This window comes from Chanodichthys erythropterus, chromosome 13 (assembly GCF_024489055.1).
Source record: "Chanodichthys erythropterus isolate Z2021 chromosome 13, ASM2448905v1, whole genome shotgun sequence".
NCBI classification, from domain to species: Eukaryota; Metazoa; Chordata; class Actinopteri; order Cypriniformes; family Xenocyprididae; genus Chanodichthys; species Chanodichthys erythropterus.
This window is the reverse complement of record NC_090233.1, coordinates 28,982,440-29,009,755: the sequence shown is the minus strand read 5'-3', so window position 1 is coordinate 29,009,755 and position 27,316 is coordinate 28,982,440. Positions and strand designations below refer to the sequence as shown.

At 40.0% G+C, this 27,316-nt stretch overlaps 1 long non-coding RNA gene across 1 annotated transcript; it reads left to right on the top strand.

Moving 5' to 3' along the window:
* LOC137034830 (uncharacterized) lies at positions 1–27,036 on the top strand. Its single transcript, XR_010896993.1, has 3 exons — positions 1–124; positions 8,769–9,229; positions 26,800–27,036. It is a non-coding gene; the product is annotated as an uncharacterized lncRNA (long non-coding RNA).
* The last annotated feature ends 280 nt before the right edge of the window (positions 27,037–27,316 follow it).

Here is a 27,316-nt window from a genome sequence, read left to right as displayed (position 1 = left end):
ACAAGACTGAGCTGCAGGGCACAACAGGGCAGTCGTCATGGTTGACATTTGGCAACATTTGCAGGAACGTGCAAATAGGATGCCAAGCAAGTTTTGAAACATCAAGGAAATGGCTTTGAATGTGGTAAGGAGCTTGAAGCATAGTATATTTAATTTTTTCAATAACATCCAACTTTTGCATGGAATGACAAAAATAAATAGTTACTCAAAGCCAATTGGCATTTATTTCATTACGGAAAAAATATTAATAAAAAAATAATTTTTTGACTACTAACCAGGGCTTGAAATTAACTTTTTTGCTCACCAGCCACTGTGGCTAGTGGTTTTCCAAAGTTACTAGCCACTCAGCATTTTCACTGGCCACAATTTTGATGTTGGTAAATTACATTTTATATGATTAAAGTTGACTTTGTTATGCTTAAATTACTTTATTTCGAGTCATTTTACTTGATTTAGAGGATTTAAAACCCTTTCAAAGTTTTAAATGCAGATTGACCACCTAAATCAAGATTACATTGTATATCAGCTGGTATGTACAGGTGGGCAAGAGGTGGACAATATGAACATGGGCTAATATGAGAAATTGTATAAGTTATTTGTGTTAGGCTATATAAAAGAACAAAGAAGCTAATTACAATTAAAAATAATCTTTTTTTCAGATACACTAGGTTTATAGATACACATAGCCTACATTTATTTAACATCTTTTGTTGTTTGATTAACATTAATGACCTATTTAATTGGGCAGCTGAATGCATGGACGTAACTGACACATATTCAGTTATTACTCACCTGTTTACGTCCACTTAAGCCATAACCGACTGTATTCACGCGAGATACTCCACACTATGGACATTTAGACATCTGTGTGCACGTGTATTTGGCTACTCAGGCGCCAGGAGAACTGATCGCGCTCGCGACAGAGAGAGAGAGCGCACGCTAGAGAGCGCTTCTGTTGTGTGTCATTTAGCGCAATTCCGTCTATCCCTCCTTCACTAACTGCATGTAAATAACGAATTGTGTGATTGGATTGTAATGTTGTGCTACGACGATCCTTTGGCTGTAAACTGAAATTATATTCAACCCGCCAAATTGGCTAGTGGGAGTGGCTGTCTTTAGCCTGGTAATACCAGACTCTGCTACTTCACTTTGCTTCGTAGACAGAGTCTGGAATGGCATAATAGAGAAGTGTTTTCTCTCTCGCAAAGGGGGCGCTTGTCTGAAGTTTAAAATCATTGGTTATCCGTAAGCCAATCAGATACGTTTAGTTATGACGTATGTTATGCGCCTGTACAGCCGCATCGAAGCACAGACATCATGCATCGAACTCAAATCTATGATTGAACTTCCACTGTAAACCTGTTGTAAACACATGATAAAACAAATGTTTATCAAACACTCTTCTTGTTCTGGCTTCAGTCTGAAAAAGAGTTGAATGTTCTCCATAACAGAGCGAACTGCATCCCGTGTCTCGTTTCCCATTTCTGCGGTCGTTTCGGTTTTCCTACAATGTAAAACTCGGCGCTTAGCATCTACGTCACGGCTCTCAGCCCGCCCTCTGTTCGTTGATTGGCCCCTCTGTTTCCAGACCGGTGGCAAACAGAAAGCTCTGATGCTGTATCAGACTGAGTACAGAAGCGAAATGAAATTGAGCGGAAGTAGGAAGTCTGACGTAGTCAGGCTAGGCTGTCTTACCCGCCACAGCTGAAATCTACCCGCATTTGGCGGGTTGGCGGGTGTTAATTTCAGGCCCTGCTACTAACTGATAGTAAATGTTGAGCATTTATCTAACTGTACTTATATAAATATATATATATATATATATATATATATATATATATATATATATATATATATATATATATATATATGACTGTGGAAAGTCATATATATCAAAGTTTTTAACCCAGTGAATTATTTATTTATTTTTTATAGAAACATAAAATGTATTGAATACAAACATTTCCATCATTATTACCCAGGAATAAAGATACAGTTTGTTTAACACACAGTGACCATTTGTTATTAATGCCTTTAAGTATATGGGGAATGTTGACACAGGAAACATTTTTTAATGTATTTTATTTATTAAATGTTTTAGCAATAATTTAAAGGATTATTCCACTTTTAAATAAAATGTTCTTGATAATTTACTCACCCCCATGTCATCCAAGATGTTCATGTCTTTCTTTCTTCAGTCGAAAAGAAATGAAGGTTTTTGATGAAAACATTCCAGGATTATTCTCCTTATAGTGGACTTCAATGGCCTCCAAACGGTTGAAGGTCAAAATTACAGTTTCAGTGCAGCTTCAAAGGGCTTTAAACGATACCAGACGAGGAATAAGGGTCTTATCTAGTGAAACGATCGGTCATTTTAGAAAAAAAAAATACAACTGTATATGCTTTATATAAACAGATGATCGCCTTGCACGTGCTTCCGCTTTCCGTATTCTTCAAAAAGCTTCCGCTGTATGTCCTACGACTTCCCTATTCAACTTATGGAACGAATGCGGCGCCAGTTCCGTTTTTTCCGTCAGTAGAATAGGGAAGACATAGGACATACAGCGTAACATTTTGAAGAATACGGAAAGTGGAAGCATTTGTGTTATAAAGCATATACAGTAGTATTTTTTTTTTTTTTTCCGAAAATGACCAAACGTTCCGCTAGATAAGACCCTTATTCCTCGTCTGGTATTAAAGCCCTTTGAAGCTGCAATGAAACTGTAATTTTGACCTTAAACCATTTGGAGGCGAAAGGTTTTTCATCAAAAACCTTAATTTCTTTTTGACTGAAGAAAGAAAGACAAGAACATCTTGGATGACATGGGGGTGAGTTAATTAACAGGAAAATTTTATTTGAAAATGGACTAAGCCATAAAATCTCATGGAAATACATTTTGTAAACGCTCATAAATGGAAAAAGTAACATACAGCTAGAATTTCAGGAAGAACATGTTAGTGGTGCATATCCATACGAACCTCACTGCCACAATGCTAGATGTGACAACGTAAGAACAGTGTTCCAACTTTTCAGTTAAATGGTCAGTAATATAGTTGAGCTTTGCCTTAAGTTGCCTTGTTTATTCAATGGCTGATATATATATATATATATATATATATATATATATATATATATATATATATATATATATTATAAATAGCAAAGATATGTTTGAATGTGGCAAAAAGGTGTTTGAAGACAACATAGGTAATCATTGCTAGACAAAAGCTTTTATGCAGTACGTATCCTACGATCCGTGACTTATTTCTCAAATTATGGGAGTAACTTCCGTTAAACTGTAAACAATCAGCAAAAGCTTTGCTCTGTGAATGCAATAATAAGCATGACCAAAAACTGTGTACAATTAGAGATTACAGACATTATTCTACTCACCCTTCAACCATCAAACTTTAAAAGTAAATTTAAGATATCACTGTAGTAATGCACTGTATGTCTGTACTGTGTAACGTTACCTTAATCAAAAATGTTCATAAACTGGAACATTGAGTGATAGTATTTCAGTGATTTCCACCATTTTGACAGACAATAAATATTGCTTTAGAAACTTTCCAGTAAACACAGCTTATGATTTAAAACTATTTGTTTCAGTCTTTTTGAGTGGAACTTCTCCAAACTGGAAGTATTTAGATTTCATTACTTTTTATTATTACTTGTAATATTGTTATGACTGAAATTGCCAAACTCATTGTTTAGAAGAGGATAATATATGTATGTGGATGTATAAGTATATGGATACTTCTGGCCTAGTGTACATTTTCCAGGCATGAATGCAAAACATTTTTGACCTTGTTGTTTTGTGAATTGTTTTTCTGCTACAACATTGTAATTTTCCCACCCACAGAGATGAATAAAGGTGACTTACACTTACTTACACTTCCATAGAAAGTGTGCTTTAAATAATTTTCATTATGTGTAACTTCACCATTATAAAAGATGTAGATATATTCAAGCACTATTTATATACTGTACCTGACAGACAGACAGAAAGTTCACTGAAGAGGACCCAGTCAGATCGGAAAGGGGGCTGTGAAAAGAATGACTGTTTTAACCTGTTTGAAGATTCTGTTGTGTTTTATTTTAAATGTTCACAAAAATACATAACATAATAAACTGATTACAAATGATCATTGTGTAAATCAATGTAAATCATAAATAAACTTTTGCTAATTCATTCCTCCAGATCATGTTCACAGTGTATATCAATTGGTTGTATAAGCTGATTTTTCAACAATGTACATGAAATCTAAATGCTTTATTTTGCCTTATAAAACAACAGCTAAAAACAATGTATAAGAAAAGGAAACACCAACAAGAGTATATTACTGTATGTGTGTAATACAGTTAATACAACTTGCAAGCACATGATTTTTCCTGAGTGGTAGATGATGAAATAAAATCATTTTACCTTCCCTAGCATGTATCCCATAGATCATAAAACTGAAAAAATGTTTTCTGCTGGCTAAATAGGAATGAACTATAGACAAATCTATTTTCTTTTATGGCTAAAACTCTAAAATGCAATGTCTTGTTACCTACCGAGTCCTACTGATTACATTTTCTTTCACATTCATACAAGTCCAGACATGCACTCGCTGCTTCTTGATTTAGCTATCAAAATATTTAACCCATTAAATATTTACATGACCCTTGATATTGTAATTTATGATCAATAACTAATTGATATTAAAATACTTATTTTGTGTGGATACCATTTTATGTTAGTCTGGGCCTTGCAGTTCAGAGCAAACTAAGTGAAGGCATGTATGCAGAGTTACACCAGGGATTTACTAGCCTGGATGCCAGCCGAATTTAGCCCCGCCCACAACATTTTGAGGTCGGGGAGTTCGGTCTGGACTCGATCTATAGAGGAGTAATTATGCCTGAACAGAAACGGGCGATGATTGACAGATTATCACCAGAAACGTAATCAGCCACGTCACCAAAGAGCGCTTGGGTTGAATTAGTTTAGAACAATGATGGCTGTTGTTCAAGAACTGAGATGTGTAGATTCCGCCATCGCGTCCGTTATAGAAGATATCGACAGCGCATTAATTGGCAAGTACTCCGTGTATACTTTTTACAACACCAGCAAAGATTGTTTACGCTCATCTTCTACTAGTTCCAGCTTGTGTGCAGTTGAGTTCTGTTGACAACTATGCGTCGCTCAACATACATCACGTAAGGTGCGTCCCAATTCGCGTACTTGTGCACTATTCTATGACGTTTTTAAGTACAAATAGTGCAGTAGTGCGTTCACACTGAAAATTCCAAAAAGAAAAAGCTCACTTTAAATACCCGGATGATGCACTAAATGAACGGAAAAAACGAAGTGTGGAATGTTGGACACGCGTTTTTGTAGGCCAACCCGGAAGTTAGCGGTGCCCGGGTTCCCTCGATCGAAAGCCTTTTCCCCATAGACTTCTGGAAAATCGCAGAAAATAAGCTCTGTGTTTAACAAAGGGTTATGACACTTACACGTTTTTTCTATCAAGATAATCTTTACAAGTTAACACAACATTTATAGATTTTAAAACCTAAATAAAGTTGTCAGATATAAAAGGCTAACAGTAGGCTATAAACGGACTACAACACACCATGGTCGTGGATCAAGGTCACCACCACCAAGCTTCCTCAAACTGTATTTAAAAAACAACGTTATTTAAAAACATGCTCGCTGATTATGATCTGTGATGTTATGAATACTTTTCCACTTTTTCATGAGAAATGCTGTCCAAATGACCCGTTTTTGATGATGACGTCTAAAGTCCCCACCAAAGGAAGTAGTCCCTTTTAGCATTTTGTTAGCAACCGCCGATTTTAAGACACAGTAAAAGTTTAAAAACTCACAAGTTGGTTATAACTGGTGTGTTATGTCATGGATCAAAACGTGTCGTATTTAGAGGCTTTGTTAACTACAGACCTTATTTCAGGCCTTTATTTACACCATGCCTATTCCTTGATGTTTAAAATGGAGCTTTCAGGTTTTGTCTTTCTATTAATTTAGTGTATACTGGGTTTTACCGTATACATTGCAAGAGTACAGCACAAGATCTAGTGAATCCAAAATAATTCTACATTAGTGCTGATGCTTTTCACTGTGGTTCTGAAGCTTCCTTTTGAGTGTCAGGTGATTTCTGGCGTGTGTGCCACACCCAAAAGAAGTGAAACCTGTCTATGGACCAGATTGCTTAAAAACTCTGGTTGTTCATACTGATATATTTTGGTTCGCTATTGTATTCATTCAGTGTTTTGTGACTTCTTTTTTATATACATATTTTTATACATTACATTATTGTTATATCTCTGGTCATTGAGGATATCTAACGGCTGCATCCTAATCTTAGGCAGCTGACTTATTGCCTCGTTGCAAACAATAATTTTGCATGCAGTGTTTGAGCTTGGACACACCTGCTGATCATAATGGTTCAGTGATCTACAGCAGGGTAGAGAGAGCTTTGGTGACAAGCAAATATTTAATTACTAAAAAAATAATTTCTAGCTAGAAATGACAACAAATGGAAAAAGTTGGTCAAAATGTAGATATACACACAAACTGACGACCAACTGCAGCTTTCAGATGTCATCTTTATTTTTTAGCTCAGTTGTCACAGAATGGAACACACAGGATTGTGGGATATCAAAGGCAATCCGATCAATCAGATGAAAGTATGGCTGTGTCCGAAAACTGAAAAATTTGCTGCATTTTTAAAACGCCAGGAGCTTAATGAGGCACAGAGCTTCTACAGGTGCATCTCAATAAATTAGAATATCATGAAAAAGTTTTTTTTTTCTGTAAATATATTCTAGAGACAAAGTAAAATATTTCCAGACTTTTTTGTTTTCATTTTGATGATTACAGCTTGCTGCTCATCAAAATAAAAAATAAAAAATCAGCATCTCAAATTATTAGAATAGTTAAATATATAATATAGTGAAAGTGAAAGGAATGACCACAGGCTTGAGAAGATTGTCAGGCGAAGCCGATTTAAGAACTTAGGAGAACTTCAAAAGGAGTGGACTGAAGCTGGAGTCAGTGCATCAACAGCCACCGCACACAGATGTCTTTAGAAAATGGGCTACAACTGTCACATTCCACATACCAAGCCACTTCTGAACCAAAGACAACATCAGAAGTGTCTTACCTGGGCTAAGGAGAAAAAGAACTGGACTGTTGCACAGTGGTCCAAAGTCCTCTTTTCAGATGAAAATAAATTTTGCATTTTATTTGAAAATCAAGGTCTCAGAGTCTGGAGGAAGAGTGGAGAGGCACAGAAACCATGTTGCTTGAAGTCCAGTGTGAAGTTTCCACAGTCAACGATGATTTGGGCTGCCATGTCCTCTGCTGGTGTTGGTCCACTAGGTTTTCTGAAGTCAGGAAATTTTAGATCACTTCATGCTTCCTTCTGCTGACAAGCTTTATGGAGATGCTGATTTCATTTTCCAGCAGGATTTGGCACCTGCCCACACTGCCAAAGGTACCAAAAGCTGGTTCAGTGACCATGGTGTTACTGTGCTTGATTGGCCAGCAAACTCACCTGACCTGAACCCCATAGAGAATCTATGGGTATTGTCAAGAGGAAGATGAGAGACACCAGACCCAACAATGCAGATGACCTGAAGGCTGCTATCAAAGCAACCTGGGCTTTCATACCACCTCAGCAGTGCCACAGGCTGATTGCCTCCATGCCATGCCACATTGATGCAGTAATTTATGCAAAAGAAGGCCCAACCAAGTATTGTTTGCATAGAAATGAACATACAACAGACATTTCTGTTTAAAATATCCTTTTTTTAATTGATCTTATGAAGTATTCTAATTTATTGAGACAGTGAATTGATGGGTTTATGTTAAATGAGGTTAAAGTTACCATTGTTTCTTACTGTATTCACGGAGACGAGAGTCGTTGCCATTTTCATTTTTAAACACGTGCAGTCTGTATAATGCATAAACACAACTTTACATTCTTTATAAATCTCTCAAACATGTTAATGTTAGCTTTAGCCCGTTAGCCACAGAGCCTCAAACTAACACAGAATCAAACGTAACCATCTAAATAAATACTTTACTCATATAATTCGAAGCATGCACGCAGCATGCATGACGAACATCTTGTAAAGATCCATTAGAGGGTTATATTAGCTGTGTGAACTGTGTTTATGCGATGTATAGTCGACAGCTCGTGTGGCAGAGGAAGCGCATCTCTTAAAGGGGCCGTGCTGAAAAAATCAGTGCATAGTTAATGATGCCCCAAAATAGGCAGTTAAAAAAATGAATAAAAAAAAATCTATGGGGTATTTTGAGCTGAAACTTCACAGACACATTCAGGGGACACCTAGGACTTATATTACATCTTGTAAAAAAACAATCTAGGGCACCTTTAAATTACTTCAGTCTGTGTGTATTGAATTTATTTAATACACAAGTTCCACAATTTGAGTTGAATTACTGAAATAAATGAACTTTTCCACGACATTCTAATTTATTGAGATGCACCTGTTTTTCCCATTTATTAAAAATAAATTACCTGAAACTGAGTTACACCACTTCTCATCTCGAGTCTGGTAAATCCTGACAGAATGCCAGAACTCTTACAACAAGAAACTTGTAGGAACAGTTATGACTCCAATCCGTCCAGCTGACCTGGTATTCTCCCTCTCCCAAAATGGCCACCTGATAGAGGAGTATGCATTGGAAGTCTTGTATTTTATGATGTGGCATTAATGGCTCTTTTCCTTGTTTTCACAGATGCCCTGGGAGACAAACAACTGCACACTGGATCAGTATATCCTCTATGACCTCCTGCTAAATGGATCCTACTCCACCTCACGCCTGCCCCTGAGTCTACAGAGACTGCTCCAGCCCCAGAGTTCATCCCAGAGTCCTCTTCATCCTCCAGTCTGGACACCAAAATGACACCAGTCTGGACTGACCATGAAGTCAGTCCATGCATCTATAAAAATGTTTCTGGTGGTCCCAGAGCTCCCAAGTCAGGTGGTCCCAAAACTCCCCAGTCCAGTGATCCCAGAGCTCTCAAAACCGTTGGTCCCAAGTCCACTGGTCCCAGCGCTTCTGAGTCCAGTGGTCACAGAGGTACTTCCACCGTCAGCTGAGCTTCCTGTGATGGCAACTGCCTTTTGTGTGTTTGGGCTGCATACACTTCTCTTGCTTCTTCCAAAGTGGCAGCGACCGCTACTTCTCCTCGCAAGGTGGCTATCAACTCTCAGAAAAATAACTCTTTCTTACTGGGTACAATACTACTCAGAGCATGTAGCCTTGATCGCATTGTTAAAGAAACGTTGTTTTGCAAGCAGTGATCACAGAATCAATACAAATGTGAATGTTCACAACATTTTTATTTAGCTAAATCATGAACATATAACTAGTCTAAACAAACACATACACACAATCACATATATATATGGGTAAAATGGTGAAAGTGAACAAATGAAACAGAAACAGGGGAATGAGGCCATGGAAATGTAAGTGTCGGTTAACCACCTGAAAAACAAACAAACAAACACCAACAGTTTCTTAATTTAAAGCACTCTGGTAGCAAGGGGTCTACAGCTTGGACTAAACCTCTGATTCATTAGTTAAATGTGCAATACTTGCAATGCCTTAGCCGTTGAATGAGCATCCAGATGCAGTCTTGGAGGAAAGTCTTGATGGTTCCATGGTTCGATGGTGATGAAGATGTCAGCAGAGACCTCTCCCATGTGGAAAGTTACAACGTAGCTTGATGTGTTGAGGCCCTGCCGTGAGGAGTCCTGCAGCATTGCGGAGTCCCAAAGTGAGGTCTCACGGTGTTGTAGTTGGACCGGATATCTACACTCTTTTCCCACACGAACAGCAACAAGAAGAGTGGGAAGGTCACTGAGATAATGGAATCCGCTATATCTGAAATCTGCTCCTTAACCCCCTCCTGTACTTTCCAAGTGTTGTGTTGCCATGGTTACTAATCACCTGCACCTGGTCCTCATCACCACACCAATCAGTTCCCCTTCAAAAGGCACACACATTCACTCACTAGTTCTGGCCACATCAAGGTCATCAAGGTCCCTTACCTGCAAACTTGTCTTGTGGATTTATCACCTGTATATGTTCTCCAGTGATCTGCTTGGGACCTAGTAAGACATTCCAAGTTATTCATCTGCATATCACACTGAACGTAAATTGTTACATGTTTCACCTGTCACCTGTTTTTGATACATGTTTCACCTGTTTCTGGGTTCTGTTAACCCAGTGTGGCTGTTGCTTTCTTTATTTCTGTTTTATTACATGATAGAACGCCTAAGGCCTTCTCAAGCCGTTTGGGAAACCCATCTAATCTGCTGCCTATCCCAGCCAACATACCATGGTGGAGCCCAGATGGGTGTCACCTGGGCAGCCTAACTGGGGCCCAGACATTTTTGTCCACGGTTTCCATGGAGGCCCCACATGGGTAAACCCAGATGATCTGAACACTGCTCAGTGTGCACACTACAGGCTGTTAAATGTAACACCGAAACATGCTGGAGTTAATGACATAATTAGATGATAATGAGCAGAATCACTGAAGGACAGAGAAACAACAAGAACTACAACTTCAGCCACAGCCTTCGATGAAATCAACTGAAGATAAAAGACAATAGAGACATAAAAGACATAAAAGATCTGATTAAACATCTCCACAAACAGCATTACCAGCTTCACTTATTACTAACCAGACTGACTTTATTTCTGACATTCATCTACAGAAGCTCTTATTGAGAATTACCAGAGGTTTAGATGTTGATGATTTGTTGAAAATACATTTGGTTTGATGTCACCGTGATCGAGGTCAGCGCTTACTTCAAGTTAGGCAGTTTGACTCTTGACTGTTTTAGTAATAATGTTTTTTTTTGGCTGATCTTGTTGGTTGTTATGGCAAGAAATGCAAGAGACATGTTATGGCTTTGTTCACTGATCTAATGACTGAGCTTTATATGAAAAAAAATTTGTGGTGTTGGATCTTTTCCAGAACAACTAAAAAAAAAGTTAGAAAAATCAGATCAGAATAATAAATCTGAAAAATACAATGCACATTAAATCCTTTAAAACACCTTCAAGATTTATTCACACACAGACATCAAGAATCAGCATATGATTCTCAACAATGGTGACATGCTTCATGCTGCAATGCATTCTGGGTGCCTCATACAAAACTCATCCATGGCTCCCAGAATGCATTGCAGCATGAAGCATGTCACCATTGTTGAGAATTATACGCTGATTCTTGATATCTGTGTAAGTGAATCTTGCATGAGGTTTGAAGTGTTTAGTGAACAATGTGTTTTTCAAATTTTCTGATTAAAACATTTTTAGTGTTGAAATTCAAGAAAAGGTCCAGCACAAAGCTAATAAAAGCTCATAAAAAGATCAGTCATTAAATCAGTGAATTAAGCCACTAAATGATGAATATATTTTTATCATTTAACAGTTGATCACATTGTCTCTTGTTTTCTTGCCATAATGAACAGCAAGAGCAATCAAATAAACACTAAAACAGCCAAGAGTCAAACTGCCTAACTTGAAGTAAGCGCTGACCTCGATCACGGTGACATCAAACCAAACGTATTTTCAACAAATCATCAACATCTAAACCTCTGGTAATTCTCAATAAGAGCTTCTGTAGATGAATGTCAGAAAGAAAGTCAGTCTGGTTAGTAATAAGTGAAGCTGGTAATGCTGTTTGTGGAGATGTTTAATCAGATCTTCAGAGATTTAATGTCTTTTATCTTCAGTTGATTTCATCGAAGGCTGTGGCTGAAGTCGTAGTTCTTGTTGTTTCTCTGTCCTTCAGTGATTCTGCTCGTTATCACCTAATTATCTCATTAACTCCAGCATGTGTCTGTGTTTCATTTAAAAGCCTGTAGTGTGCACACTGAGCAGTGTTCAGTTCATCTGGGCTAACCCATGTGGGGCCTCCATGGAAACCGTGGACAAAAATGTCTGGGCCCCAGTTAGGCTGCCCAGGTGACACCCATCTGGGCCCCACCATGCCTATGTTGGCTGGGTATTACACATCAAACTAAGATTACTGTGGAGACAGAAAGTAAGACTGTTAGCACTTTTAAACATCCGCTCACTTAAAAATAAATCACTTCAAGTCAATGACTTAACGACAAAAAACCTAAATTTTATGCTCTAAATGAAACATGTCTAGAAGACCGCTTCAGTTCAACAGTCCTCAATGAAACAGCCCCCCCCCCCCCCCCCCGACTTTACTTTTATGAGTGTCTGTAGAGAGAAGTGGAGGTGAAGCTGCTCTATTTAAAGATGTCTATCAATGCAAGCAAATGTCATTTGGTGATTACTTGTCTTTCAAATATCTGGGTATTGTGTTAAAAGGTGCTCCATGTACTTATAGTTATTTACAGGCCTCCAAAATACTCTCCAGCCTTTGCTGAGGACTTTACAGAACTGTTATCAACAATTGCCATTATTGGGGACTTTAATATCCACATAGATAATGCAGAATTCAGTATGGCAAAAGGAAAAAACAGTTTTGAACACTTTTGATCTGACTCAGCTTGTACATGAACCCACACACAATCGTGGACACACTCTAGATTTACTTATTAGTAAGGGTCTAAACATTGCGCTATCTGATCATTTCTGTATTTTCTTTGATATGCTGATCTATCCTACTGTTGAAGCTAGATCTATTTCTGTCAAAAAGTGATGCTTAAATGAGAACATTGTGCTGTTCTCCTTGATTCTTTTACTCAAAAGTCAAGAATATTATTGATATTGCTCCTGTGAACTAGGCAAAGCTTGACAGACCTTTTTCTCAAATATTATAAACAGCAACTTAAACAACACCTGCACTCTTTTTGCAATTGTAGAGAGCCTAACAAACCCCCCAAGTCAGATTTCCAGTGAAATGCTCTCAGACAGCAAATGCTGTGAGTTTGCTTCCTCCTTCCCTGAGAAAATCAATAATATCAGAAAGGCGATCAGCACATCCTTGAGCTGCACTGGGGTAAAACATATCCGATCACAACCTCAGAAAGTAGCTATTATGTGTCTTTTCGAAGCAGTTGATGGTACAATTTTGGAAGAAACCATACAGCACCTTAAAACATCAACCTGCGCCCTTGACACACTTCCCACATCTTTTTTCAAAAGTGTGTTTAACTGTTTACCACTTCTAGTTGATCTGCTTTTAAACACCTCAGTTCTTTCTGGGACCTTTCATAAAGATAATAAATGATATTCGCCTAAACACCGATACAGGTAAAATATCAGTGCTGGTACTACTTGACCTCAGTGCTGCGTTTGACACTGTCGATCACAACATACTTCTTGACAGGCTGGAAAACTGTCGGGCTTTCTGGAATGGTCCTTAAATGCTTCAGGTCATACTTAGAAGGGAGAGTTTCTTATCTGAGTATCGGTAACCATACGTCTAGGTGGACATCCATGACATGCGGTGGCTCAAGGCTCAATAATTGCCCTCAAGGCTCAATAATTGCACCGCTCCTGTTCAACCTATTTATGCTGCCACTGAGCCAAATAATGAGAAATAACCAAATTGCATATCAAAGCTATGCAGATGACACCCAGATTTACCTTGCCCTATCACCTACAATTACAGAATTGGATGTGCCAAAACTTCCTACAGTTAAACAAAGACAAAACTGAAGTCATTGCATGTGGAAACAATGGTAAAGTGAACGCATATCTTCATTCTAGGGGTCAAACAACTAGAAATCAAGTCAGGAATCTTGGAGTGACTTTAGAGTTACACCTGCGTTTCAGTAGTCCTGTAAAAGCAATAACTAAATCCGCATACTATCATCTCAAATATATTGCAAGAATTAGATGCTTTGTCTCCAGGCAAGACTTAGACAAACTTGTTCAGGCTTTCATCACCAGCAGGGTGGATTATTGTAATGGATTCCTCACTGGCCTTCCCAAAAAACAGCTGCAGATCGTAGAACGCTGCTGCCAGGATTCTGAGCAGAACCAGAAAATATGAACATATCACACCAGACCTCGGGTCCTTACACTGGCTTCCAGTTACATTTAGAATTGATTTTAGAGTGTATTTTGTGTAAATGTGTGTCCTTGTCTTATGTTGAAACAGCGCTGACTTTATATACAACACTAACGTGCAAATCAGGAGAAACATTGAGCCGATCCAGTTAGAATACTGTTCAACCAACAATTCACCAACATTTATCATGGATTTACTGTGGTAACACTAACTGTAACCGTGGTATATTGTCAGAAATGTAGGTTAGTATTTTATTTAATTTTTAATGTAGACTTGTATTGAATGCCAATAAGGCCACATTACAGACTATTTTTGTCATAAACTTTAAGTTTTGTGCATTTGTATTTATATTAAATGTGTTTGTAGACTAAAACCATTCTAGATATAGAAACAATATTTTTTTCTTTTTACCATGTAGTGAAGTGCCATGTGTGGTTTACCTGCGGTGATCTAATTAGAGTACTTTTAATTTGAATAAGAATAGAGTTCTAACTCAGTAATATTTAAATTTCACCCTTTAAAAATAGTTACGTTTTATAGATATTTTTTGAGTATTAAATTTGAATCTGTGTCCTATCTCAAACCGCTCTACTGTCAGCTCAAGCTTTTGTCAAATAGGTTATGTTTTCAAGCAACAAAACATGTAGGCCTAATATAAATTATATATATAATATATATATAATATATAAAATAGAAAAGAAAAGGAACCGAACAGAACGGAATAATAGAAAAGGAACTAGCCCCCAGATGTGTCCCCTGGCCTAGGACCTAAATACATTGTAGATATGCTCATAGAATATAAACCTTAAAGCTCACTAAGATCATCAGGATCCAGAGATGGGCACTCGAGTTAGTGACTCGGACTCGAGTCGCACTCGAGTCGCATTTTAACAGACTTCAGATTCTGACTCGGACTCAACGTGAAATGACTTCAGATTTGTCTCGACTCGGCACAAAAGACTCGGAATATTTTAAAAAAGTCTTTTATAAAATAAAGAATTTGTGTTGTTTAAATAGTTTTATAATATCTGCATCTTATATATATCCTTACATGTCGTGGTAGATTGGACTCCTGTCATACACTTTAATTACATATGTCCGTGCGCAGGGATGGACAGTATTTATGATACATTTGTATTTGATAGGGTTGATGAAAATGGCTTTGTATTTTGTATCAAAATACTTTAGTGTTTTGTATTTTTGTATTTTTAAAATACTGTAAAATACTTTAAGAAGTCTACATGATGACAACATAAAATTGCGGCCTCTGATTGGTGCTTACTCAGTAGTTTGCAGAGACTTGTTGCAATCAGAATAGAAAACTGATCCATATGGAAGAAGGTGGTCAAGAAACGTGCAGGCTGCCAGCTTTCCATCAATTTTTAGCATAAATTGCTATAATTTTTAACAGTTCATGTTAAGTTTTGGTGTTCATTTTGGTAGCCTAGGCTAAATAGTTTACCAATTTGCATAACGAGCAGCAACCCCCTATATTTATGATTAACAATCAAATGATAAATTGGTTAAAAACTAGTTGCCATGAATACAGGTGCTGTCAGTTGTCTTCTTATAAATGAGTTGTTGTCATTGAGTCAGTGTTGCTGACGCAAAATAGGCCCTTCATTACCAAACATCAAGTAACTAAATTAGGATACAATTATGAGTCATTCACAAACATTAAACTGTTGGTTACTTTAAAACTAACCTTCATCTGGGAGATCACAGGGATATGTGAATATTTGATGCCACAATATGTAAATTTTCGCCTCTAAAGATCGCTAATTCAAAACAAAGGCGTAGCTCGATGACACCTTGATTTCACGGAATCATGGGATATATTGTCTTCACGTCTACAGTCGGTGGAAAAGAATCGGGACAGGACTCAGGCAGAAATCGTGTTCATGGAGAGATTATTAACGCAGTAATAAGAGCAGTAATGAGCCCACTGGAGCGATTACTAATGAGAGACGAGTGCGACACACAGCTCTCAAACCCTCTTTTGGCAATAAAAAAATACTGTTGGGATTTACTAAAGACACGCAGTATAAAATTAGCGCTAAAAATGTGTGGACTGAGTTGTGTTTGTGGCTGACCTTATTGCATATGCATTTGTAAGAGTTTCCCTTTCAGAGGCAAAATTTATGGGAGGAGAGTATTTAAATGAATCACACAATGCGATTTACTAATGCTTGCGCTTGTCAATTTACTGGTATTTACACCATCATTTAACGCCCTAAAAAAGCATGTCTGAACCCAATTTGTGACATGGCTGCAATTGTTGCTGTTATAGGAGGAGACACCGCAGAGAACAGAGAGCACGTGGTAGGATTATTAATTTCTTTGAAATGACAGAGTAAGACCTTATCCGAACATATCGTTTGCACTTCTGACCATGTCTGTGTTCTTTAATTTGCATGTCAGCAGATCACGTGCAAAACTTGCCACTCCCATCAACGCATTTGTGGAATTGCGCTCACACTAATTTGCCCCATTTAGTAATTCTGGCCCATAATGTGTAAAGCGATATAACATGATGAGATTTCTGTCGATGAATGTATCCAAACAGTTGCTTCCCTGTCTAATAAAACTCATAATATACAGTACTAAAGTGTCTTTGATGTTTCCATGGTTTTTCAACAAAATAGAATGAGAATTCGAGGGTAATGATGTCATTGATAGGTGACACACGGACACGGTGTGTGTCATGGTTAAAATTGCTTATTTCTCTGGATTTAGAATTTCTTGGAAACATTTGGGATAATGTAAGTATACAAGTCAACAAACATATAACATTGTTTTAGTGGTTTAGTGGTATTTTAATCTAAAAATCCTACATATTTGTGCCTTTAACTGGTTGCATATGTCAGATTTATTTCATGATTCGGGCAAAGAAAAGCTGTTGCTATCAAACATTGTTTACTTAATTAAGTCAGTGTAATGGTGAAGGGATCGATCAAATGGGCCAAATGATGGAAGGTTTGCAAAGAAACTTCATGCTTCCTTGTAAAAGTATTTTGTAGTATTTTCAAAATACAAAAATACAGTAGAATATTTTGATACATTGTGTGGCTGCTGTATTTTGTAGTTTATTTTGATACATTTAAAATTGAGTATTTATTTATTTTTAAATACATTTTGATGTATTTTTGCCCATCCCTGTCTGTGCGCTTAAACTCCGAAATGTCAGAAGAGTCCCATGAAACATGTACGGGAGCCACTGTGCCATATGTTCTGTCGTTTGAGTTTATTATCACGTCAGATCGGCTAGATGCACAGAATGTGGGAAAAAAATAAAAGACACCGGAACAACAGCATCAAATTATATGAGACATCGCATCCACAAACGTTAGTCACATTAACTCACGCAGCTAGCTATTATACTGTGGTGTAGCTGTATGCCTCTTCTGAATTGCCAAAAGTAAACAAAACAAAAATCTAGACTTTAAACCTAGCACTACGTTTTATCAGTATTTTCGTATTATATGCAGCTTTTCTATTTCTTAATGTGTCCATAAGGGAGATAGAGATGTTAATCCTTTTATTACTTAAAGCTCATATTTTAACGTATCTCAGTCAACATGTGGAGTTTTCAATCGACATTCTTAAGCATTCCGAAGTTTGATTATTTTCTGATAATGACTGTTGTCACTAACAACAAAGCTGTATAACAAACTGCTGTATAACAAACCGTGACTCACTGGCGCCATCTTGCGTCCACTTAGCGACTGTATTGAAAATTACTACCCGTGTTGCCAGGACGACTGTTTTGTACATTGTAATGGATTATAAAGTAATGAGCTGGATGTAAATTATGTACAAATGACCCTTGCATTTCAAATAAAACAGATGATAGAAAGACCATATTATTTTGTCTATATAATACAACTAGCATACAAAAATAGGATTTGATTGTGACAATTCTTTTTTTAATGACTCGAGACTCCACTTGGACTTGTGACAAGACTCCAGACTTGACTCAGACTCCAGTGATAAAGACTTCAGACTTGACTCGGACTCTAGCTTAAAGACTTCAGACTTGACTCAGGGTGCGTTCACACTTGTAGTTCGGTTCGTTTGATTCATTTGGTCCGGACCAAAGAAGAAAAAAAAAAAAACATTTAGTCCTGGTCCGGTTAGCGTTCAGATTGGCAATTTTATCACCAAACCAAAAGATACCGAACCTTAAGGCATAGGGATACATTCACAATGTGATTGGTCGGATTTTATGACGTATTGCCTATTTTGAGACGGAACTTACCGAACATCCAAAACAATGCTGTTTTCTGAGGTAAATGCGCTCGTTGTGTGTGCATAGCGGTGCGTAGCCTGCATGTGATGGTATTTTGGCCAGCTGGGAACTCGTGAAGAGCTTATAAAACGTGTAAAGTAGTCAAAACCCCGGCGGGAATCCATCCGTCACACACACAAACGATCTGCTGCGTGGAGACGCGTGTCTGAGGCCTGTGATGGGCAAACTCACATCTATGATGAGAAAAACGGACATGCGTGAGGATTCTGTCCTTTTTAGGGTCTCGTCTTCCTGTTTTTGGTTCGGTTGCATGTGTTTGGTCCGTGCACCAGAGTTCGTCTGGAAGCAGACCGAGACCCATCTTTTCAGCAGTCTCGGTCCGCTTCTTTGGTGCGCACCAGGGTTTGGATGGCAGCGTTCACTTATGTTCAAATGAACCGCACTAACCGAGCAACTGCACCAGGGTTCGTTTTAATCGAACCAAACATGACAAGTGTGAACGCACCCTCAGACTCCAGCTAAAAGACTCGTGAACATCTCTGTCAGGATCAAGTCACTTAGAAATACCAAGGGTTCACTCAAAGCAAGGAGAGTCTGCTTTTAGCTGTTCCGCCAGCCGCAGCTGGAACCAGCTTCCTGAAGAGATAACATGTGCTCCAACAGTAGTCACATTCAAATCCAGACTCAAAGCACATCTATTTAGCTATGCATTTACTGATTGAGCACTGCGCTATGTCAGAACTGATTGCATCATCTTTTTTATTTCTGACTGTTTTAATGCAATTTAAATCTTGCTGTCTGGTTGAAAGAGCTGGGAGAATTAGGAAGTAAGCATTTGGACAGAGTCAGTCCAGGAAGATTTGTCTGTAAGGGTACTGTTTATACACACAGCTACCAGACAAATATAAATATTTTTAAAGTTATCCCTCCGGTGCAAGGAAGATCCATTTAGATCCGCTCTGATGAATAGATCCATTTAGATCCGCTTTGATGGACAACAAAGTTGAGTACAGTTATCCCTCCACGTGAGGAAGATCCATTTAGATCCGCTCTGATGGATAGATACGTTTAGATCCGCTCTGATTGAAAACAAAGTTTAGTTAGCCCTGGTGGCTACAAAAATTCTGACTGAAACTCCCTGACTCTTCCATCCAGATGTATTCTGTTTTTACTGTTATTTTTATTTCTTATGCATTCCATTTGTATTCTTATATATTTGTTTCCTCTTTATGTAAAGCACTTTGAATTACCATTGTGTATGAAATACATAAATATATAAATAAAATTGCCTTGCTTTGCCTTGCCTGTTTCTGCACATACTGTTCAATAAATTACTTGAAACTGATTTACACCTTCTCATCTCTTGGGTCTGGTAAATCCTGACAATGTCTAAGGAGACACGAAGTGAGCAAATATTGGAATCAGACGTGGCTTGATGCCTTCCTACCTTGGAATGCAACTTCTGAAGGGAGCATTTTTAAGATTTCATATGCAGCCACTGACTCTGCACCTGTCTTTTAGATTAGGCCGGTGAAAGGCTTTTTTCACATCCTAAATGAAATTTCTCATAACAGCTGACTATATTCTGAAAGTCTGCTCCGTACTTATTCAACAGGTTTTACTCTCACTAGATAGATGTATAGTTTTGTATTGATTAATGTAATGTAGGGCTGCTTGATTATGGCAAAAATCATAATCACGATTATTTTTGGTCAATATTGAAATCACAATTATTTAACACAATATGATTAAATTCATATTTCACGGTATGAGTAATTTTAAATATCTGTGAAATTTCACAATTATCTATACTTCAGCAAAAACTAATACCAGGTTAAGTAAACAGCAATACAATAAGAACAAAGAAACTAATTACAAACAAAATAGACAAAGAAATAAAACTGAATGAAAATACAAATTAAATAAAGTGTTTTAAGTTCTTTCAGGAAGACGTACTAATGGTGGTATTCAGATAAGTAATAGCCTACAACAAAACATGTAATAATCAAATGTAAAATAACATTGCATATAACACTGCATAGTCTTACTGTACACAATGAATATTAATCCTTATTAAAGCTACTTAAGTTATTCATTCAAGATAAGTGAGTGATTTTCCTTTGTCATTTGTTGTTTGATTATCATTAAAGTGGTCATGAACTGTGTTGTTTTATAATGTTTCCTGGGGTGTACTTGTAAGTGTATGTATGCTTTTTACATCCAAAATTGTCATTTTTTTTAAATAAAAGGCATTTTTTCAACCAGCATCAGGGAGAAGTTGGAGCGTGAGGAGTTATTAAAAGTTCCCAATCCTTCGGGAAAAGCTGCATTTTGGAAGTGTTTTGATTTGATTACAACGACAAACAATGAGCCAATTGGTCATGTGCAGTGCGGAATCTGCAAACATATCCTTGCATATGACAGCAAAAAAACAGGAACCTCTCATCTGCAACGGCATATCGATCGCGGCTGCACTACAGCTAACTCTGCTAGCACAAGCAGACAGTTATCAATGTCCGAGTTCTTCTTGAAGCCAGTGCCACCTAATGCCCGATCCCAAGTCACAGAGAAGTGTGTGGATTTCTGTTGCGAAGACATACAGCCATTCCAAACGGTGGCTGGAGGAGGATTTATAAAGTTAGCCCAGGAACTAATAAACATCGGAGCAGCCTATGGTCGCCTGTCTGCTGAAAAGTTGCTGCCTGACCCCACGACTATTTCCTGCAGATGCCAGGAAAAGGCAACAATGAAAAGCGAAGCGATTGTTGCTGTGATAAAAGAGGTGATGCGTTCAATTAATGTTGGGATGACCACAGACATGTGGACTGATGACTACCGCAAGGTCAGTTACATGGCGATCACATATCACTTCATAACATCAGATTTCAAGTTAAAGAGTAATGTACTGACCACTGCCATGTTCCCTCACGATGAGGCCAAAACAGCTGAAAATATTCGCAAGGAATTGCAGAAGCAACTTGTGTCAGTTCTCAAGTTTGAGCCCTCTGTAATGAGCAAGGTGGTGTGGGTAACAGATCAAAGTTCGAATATCGTTGCTGCATTACGACCATACCGGCGCTTAGACTGTCAGGACCACATCTACAACACGGTCCTCCAACATGCTTTGGACATCACCGATCATGAAAGTAGTCCGGTTCGTGAAACAAAGTTGTCTGGCAAGCCAGTTATCCAAGACCGTTCTGCAGATGGGAGAAACACGTTACAGCACTGTATTTCTCACACTCAAGTCTGTCAAGGACGTGTATGCTGAACTACGTGAAAAGCTGGAGAGTCGTGAAGAGGCCCAAAGAATGGCTGATGTGTCCCCAGATGTTCTGGTTCACGGTTTTCTCCACCCCTTCTACGAAGCCCAGCGGCAGTTGGAAGGTGATCAATATCCAACCTTGAACCTTGTTGTGTTGTGGCACGAGAGGCTGAAGTGTCATTGCCAGCCAGTAAGCATTGACATGCCTTACCAAGCCACCATCCGCCAGCGCCACTTGGAATGGATTGGTAAAAAGATCCAGATTCAGCCACTCCATAAACTGGCAATATTCCTGTGGCCAAAATTCAACCAGTTGCGAATGTTTTGTGAAACTGAGAGAGATGCCATACTGCTAGATGCAAAGAGTTGGATTGAAAGTTATCAAGCAACAGGTGGAACTGCGACTGAGAAGCCAGCTAACGAGGTTACGTCAGATACTCCGCCACCGGCAGCAAAGGAGAGAGCCTTGTCAGACTTTGAATTGGAGTGGGAGAATCAAGTCGGCCAGGGTGATGACACAGCTTTAGATGAGATCCACATATACCTCAACCTTACCCCCAGCAAGGAATATGACGATCGAGATTTGCCGGGTTGGTGGAGTCGACATGAGAAGACCATTCCTTTGTTGTCAAGACTCGCCCGTCAGGTGTTGAGCATACCTGCAAGCAGCAGTATCAGCGAATGCGTTTTCAGCACAGCAGGGAGGACGCTTGAGGAGAGGAGGACATCTCTGAAGCCTTCAACAGTGGATGCTATTATTTTTCTTCACAGTGCACGCGAATAAACAGTGAATGATGACCACCTTACATGCTCACATGCTTACAGTTCAACGGATTTGTTTATTAATTTATTTTTTATCATTTAACGTTAGCCAGTTGGCAAAGAGTTCTTTGAAACAAATGTCTTCAGTTACTTAACATCAAAGAAAGGTAGGCCATAAATCTTTATTCTTTTAATCTTTATTTATTATATATTGCTGCTGGATCACAAAGCTTAGCTTTATTCTCTACTGCATATGCTTCTCTGTAATGGACAGTCAGTATTAATATTTTTGGGCATGATTGTCGACGGTGGTAGTTATGTTTGAGGCATATAATAAAAGTTTACCTCTTAATAACTCGTGTGTGTGTGTGTGTGTGTGTGTGTGTTTGTGTATAGTAGAGACAGCGCGCAACAGAGAGTGCGCTTCAGAAAGAGCTTAAAGTGGTATTGATGTTGGTCTTGGGTCAGGTCGGGGTTGGGCTCGGGCTGAAAAACTGCAGTCGTTGTCGGGCTGGGGCCGGGTTAGGGCTTGAACACCACGGGCCTGGGCCGGGATAGGGCTGGAATTTTTGGCCCGTGCAGGGCTCTACTTCAGAGCCAATCACAGTAGTGGGCATTTACAAACGAATTTCCATTTGAAATAGCCAAGTATTACTCTCTCTTTAAGCGCATTTTTACTATTACAGCAAGGTTAACTAATTGTGAAAAGTGTTGCATTACATTCAGATCTATTATATTTAGATCGTGGCATGAAAGTCATCTTCACTAACAGTGCAAACATGATGTAACTAAGAGATTCGTTGAATAAAACGGGAGTTTTGCGCGTCAGTCACTGATAAACTTGCGCTGTTTGATGGAGCAGCGCATGCTGAAGCTGTCAAACGATTGCAAAGGGAGCTTTCTTTGATTTTCAATGTCAATGTGAGCTTTATTTGTATAGCACTATTCAAACAACACATGTTGACCAATGTGCTTTACAACATCTAGATATAAAAAGAAATAAATACAATTTTAATAATAGCAATACACACATTAACAGTAATAATGTAACAGACACGCCAGGCTCCACCGTCAGCCAGTCACAGCGCACCCAATCACCAGAGTACTAATCACCGGCACCTGTACCCCATCAGCACTCATCAGTCACAGTATAAAGGACTCGCACTCACTGTCCGGTCTCATTCTCATACTTACCTGAATGCTTACCTTAAGGACTCCAGATGATCTACTTACCTGTCTCCAGCGTCTCCTGTATTCCCCGTGTGCTTCTCCATCTGTGTGTGAGTGTTCCCTGTCTCCTGCATCCAGTTTCTCCAGCGTTGTTCAAGATCCTCATTCCTACAATAGCAAGAAGGACAGTATTATCATTCTGCTCTATTCCTGTCATCGAGATCGAGATTTGCTGGGTTGGTGGAGTCAACATGAAAAGACCATTCCTTTGTTGTCAAGACTCGCCCGTCAGGTGTTGAGCATACCTGCAAGTAGCAGTAGCAGCGACCGCGTTTTCAGCACAGCAGGGAGGAGAGGAGAGGAGGACATCATTGAGTGCTATCATTCCCTCCATTAAGAAGATGAAACCACTCACTACTGTTGTAAACCTTACTGCTGCTGATGTATCGGTTCCAGTGGTGGCGCTCCTCGATTCAGGGTCAGCAGGAAATTTCATCTGCACCTCCCTCTGCAGACAGCTCCATCTCAAAACCACGCCTTCTCCAACCATCTACCAAGTCCACTCCATCACGGGCAAACCCCTGAGCCGAAGAAAGATCAGTCTGTGCGTGGGTCCTCTTCAGTTGCGTGTGGGAATATTACATGTGGAAAAAATACACCTGCTGGTTCTGGAGGAATCCACCTCTGATGTGATTTTGGGGCATCCGTGGCTAGAGCAGCATAATCCAACCATCTCCTGCCCCCTTCAGTGACGTCTTCTGCCCACAAAGAGCCTCCAAGCTGCCTCCACACCGGCCATGGGACTGTGCCATCGATCTGTTACCGGGTGAGCCAGTGCCCAGGGGAAGGATTTACCCCCTGTCAGTACCGGAGGAGAAGGCCATGGAGGAATACATCAAAGAGGCACTTAATCAAGGTTACATCCGCCCGTCTACTTCCCCTGCTACTTCAAGTTTTTTCTTTGTGGCAAAAAAGGACAGAGGCTTGCGGCCCTGTATTGATTATCGTGCACTGAACAAGATCACAGTTAAGTTCCGGTATCCCCTTCCTCTCATCCCAGCTGCCCTAGAACATCTCCGTGGTGCCACTGTTCACCAAGCTGGACCTCCGCAGCGCGTATAATCTCATCCGGATATGCGAGGGGGACGAGTGGAAGACCACCTTCGTCACGCCCACCGGCCATTATGAATATCTCGTTATGCTGTATGGCCTGGTCAACGCCCCCTCCGTATTCCAGGATTTCATACATGATGTGCTCCGGGAGTTTCTCCATTGATTTGTCCTGGTCTACATAGATGACATACTCATCTACTCCTGGATCATGGCCGAACATCGCCACCACGTTGCGGAGGTCCTCCAACGCCTATGACCATTCCATCTCTTCCTGAAAGCTGAAAAATGTTCATTCCACCAACCCTCAGTTCACTTCCTCGGTTACATCATTGATCACAGTGGCATCCGGATGGACGAGGGGAAGGTGGAAGCTATCAAGTCCTGGCTCACTCCATCCACAATCAAAGAACTCCAGCGCTTTCTTGGCTTTGCTAACTTCTACCGCCGCTTCATAAAAAATTACAGCTCCATTGTTCATCCACTCACCAATCTACTACGCAACAAGCCCAAGTCTCTGTCCTGGACTCAAGAAGCCACCAACGCATTCGAAGCCCTCAAGAAAGCCTTCACCACTGCTCCTCTCCTCGTCCACCCAAATCCAGATCTGCCCTTCGTCGTAGAGGTGGACGCTTCCACCACAGGAGTGGGAGCGGTGCTATCTCAGCAGCAGGGGAACGCAAGTATACTCCATGCGCCTTCTTCTCCCGCAAGCTTAACCCGGCAGAGGTCAACTACAACCTTGGTGACCGCGAGCGCCTGGCCGTCAAGCTTGCCTTGGAAGTGTGGAGGCATTGGTTGGAGGGAGCAAAGCACTCCTTCCTGGTTTTAACGGACCATAAGAACTTGGAATACCGGAGAGCTGCAAAAAGACTTAATCCCTGTTAAGCACGTTGGGCCATGTTTTTCTCCCGATTCGACTTCTCGATTTCCTATCGTCCTGGCTCCAAAAATGTAAAGGCAGACGCCTTGTCCCGTCTCCATGCTCCAGAGGAAAAGAATTATTGAACCTGAAACAATTTCCCCGAGTCCATCTTTGTGAGCCCCATCTCCTGGTCAAAAGAGACCTTACCCTCCTCCAATGCCTCCACCAACGCTCCGCCGGGTCGTCCCCAAGGCTTGCAATACGTCACAACGACATGACGCACTCCACTTATTCACTCTGCCCACACGTCACTTGGCACTGGCCACCCGGGGGTCAATGTAACTCTCTCGCTGCTTAAGGAGCGCTTCTGGTGGCCCAACATGGCCAACGACATCAGAAGGTACGTGCAGGGCTGCAGGGAGTGCGCCATCTCTAAGAACCCTCGTCATCTCCCAGCCGGCAAGCTCAGTCCTCTGCCCGTTCCTGAGCGACTTTGTCACACCTGAGAGTAGACTTCATTACGGATCTCCCAGCTTCTGATGGCACATGCATCCTGGTGGTAGTAGTAGACCGCTTTTCCAAATCCTGTCGTCTGATTCCCCTGAGAGGCCTACCTACCGCCATGGAAACTGCAGAACTCATGTTTAATCACGTATTCCGATACTATGGTCCCGAAAACATTGTCTCAGACAGGGGACCCCAATTCATCTCTCGTGTATGGAAGGCGTTTCTATCCCTCCTGGGTGTGACCGTGGACCTTCGGCGTTCCCACGCTCCCTCCTATCAACCAGGACAGAAGGTCTGGCTGTCAACCTGGGACATCAGACTGCGTCTGCCCTGCAAAAAGCTGAGTCCCAGAATCATTGGCCCATTCATCTTCATCATCATCATCAGACAGATCAACCCGGTCACTTACCAACTTCAACTCCCTCCACAATACAGAATTCACCCCACATTCCATCAGGGATGGACTGGGACCAAAAATTGGCCCTGGCATACTTATCCAACAAGCTATGGTAAACAAGCTAGGTAACATTATAATCGCTAAAATAGCGGACTAATCGGAAATAGCGGAAAAAAATCATCAGTTATCATCGTTGTTGTTGTTGTTACTAATTACTCAGCACCTTCAGCGTTAAAGAGAAAATAATAACTTCATCTGATGTTTTTGAATAAAATAGCCTTGACTTACTGGAACTCATCTGTCTGTAGAACTGTTCTCTCCCGCCGGCGCCGCAAGACTTCTAAAGTGCCCGGTATGCCAGATGGCCAGTCCGCCCGTGCATTCCATGTGTCTCTATTAACCTCACCACCCCTCTGTTCCTCTCTCCACAGAGCCTGACGGTGCAGCCTACGAGGTTCGTGAGATTGGATTCCTGGCGCTGTGGTGGTCAACTAGTATACCTAGTGGACTGGGAGGGCTATGGCCCCGAGGAGCGCTGTTGGGTCCCCAGAAATGACATCCTCAATCCCGATCTTCTTCTAAACATTCCACACCAGCCACCCTGACAGACCAGGACAGTATTATCATTCTGCTCTATTCCTGTCATCCATTCTTCACGTTATACTCACCTGCACAACTGTTTAACTCTGCTGGTATCAATAAACATCTTTGTTTGTTTTACTCCTGCCTCCGACCCTTCTGTGTTGTAACAAATAATAAAAAATATTTCAATGAGGGATATGCCATGGAAAACAAGTATGTCTTAAGTTGTATTTTAAAAACGTGTATGGAATCAGCATCCCTGATGTACATGGGTAAGCTATTCCAAAGTCTAGGTGCTACTGCCGCAAATGCACGATCCCCCTTTTCATCCTACTAAGAGAAACAATTCAAGTTGACGTTGAGTCA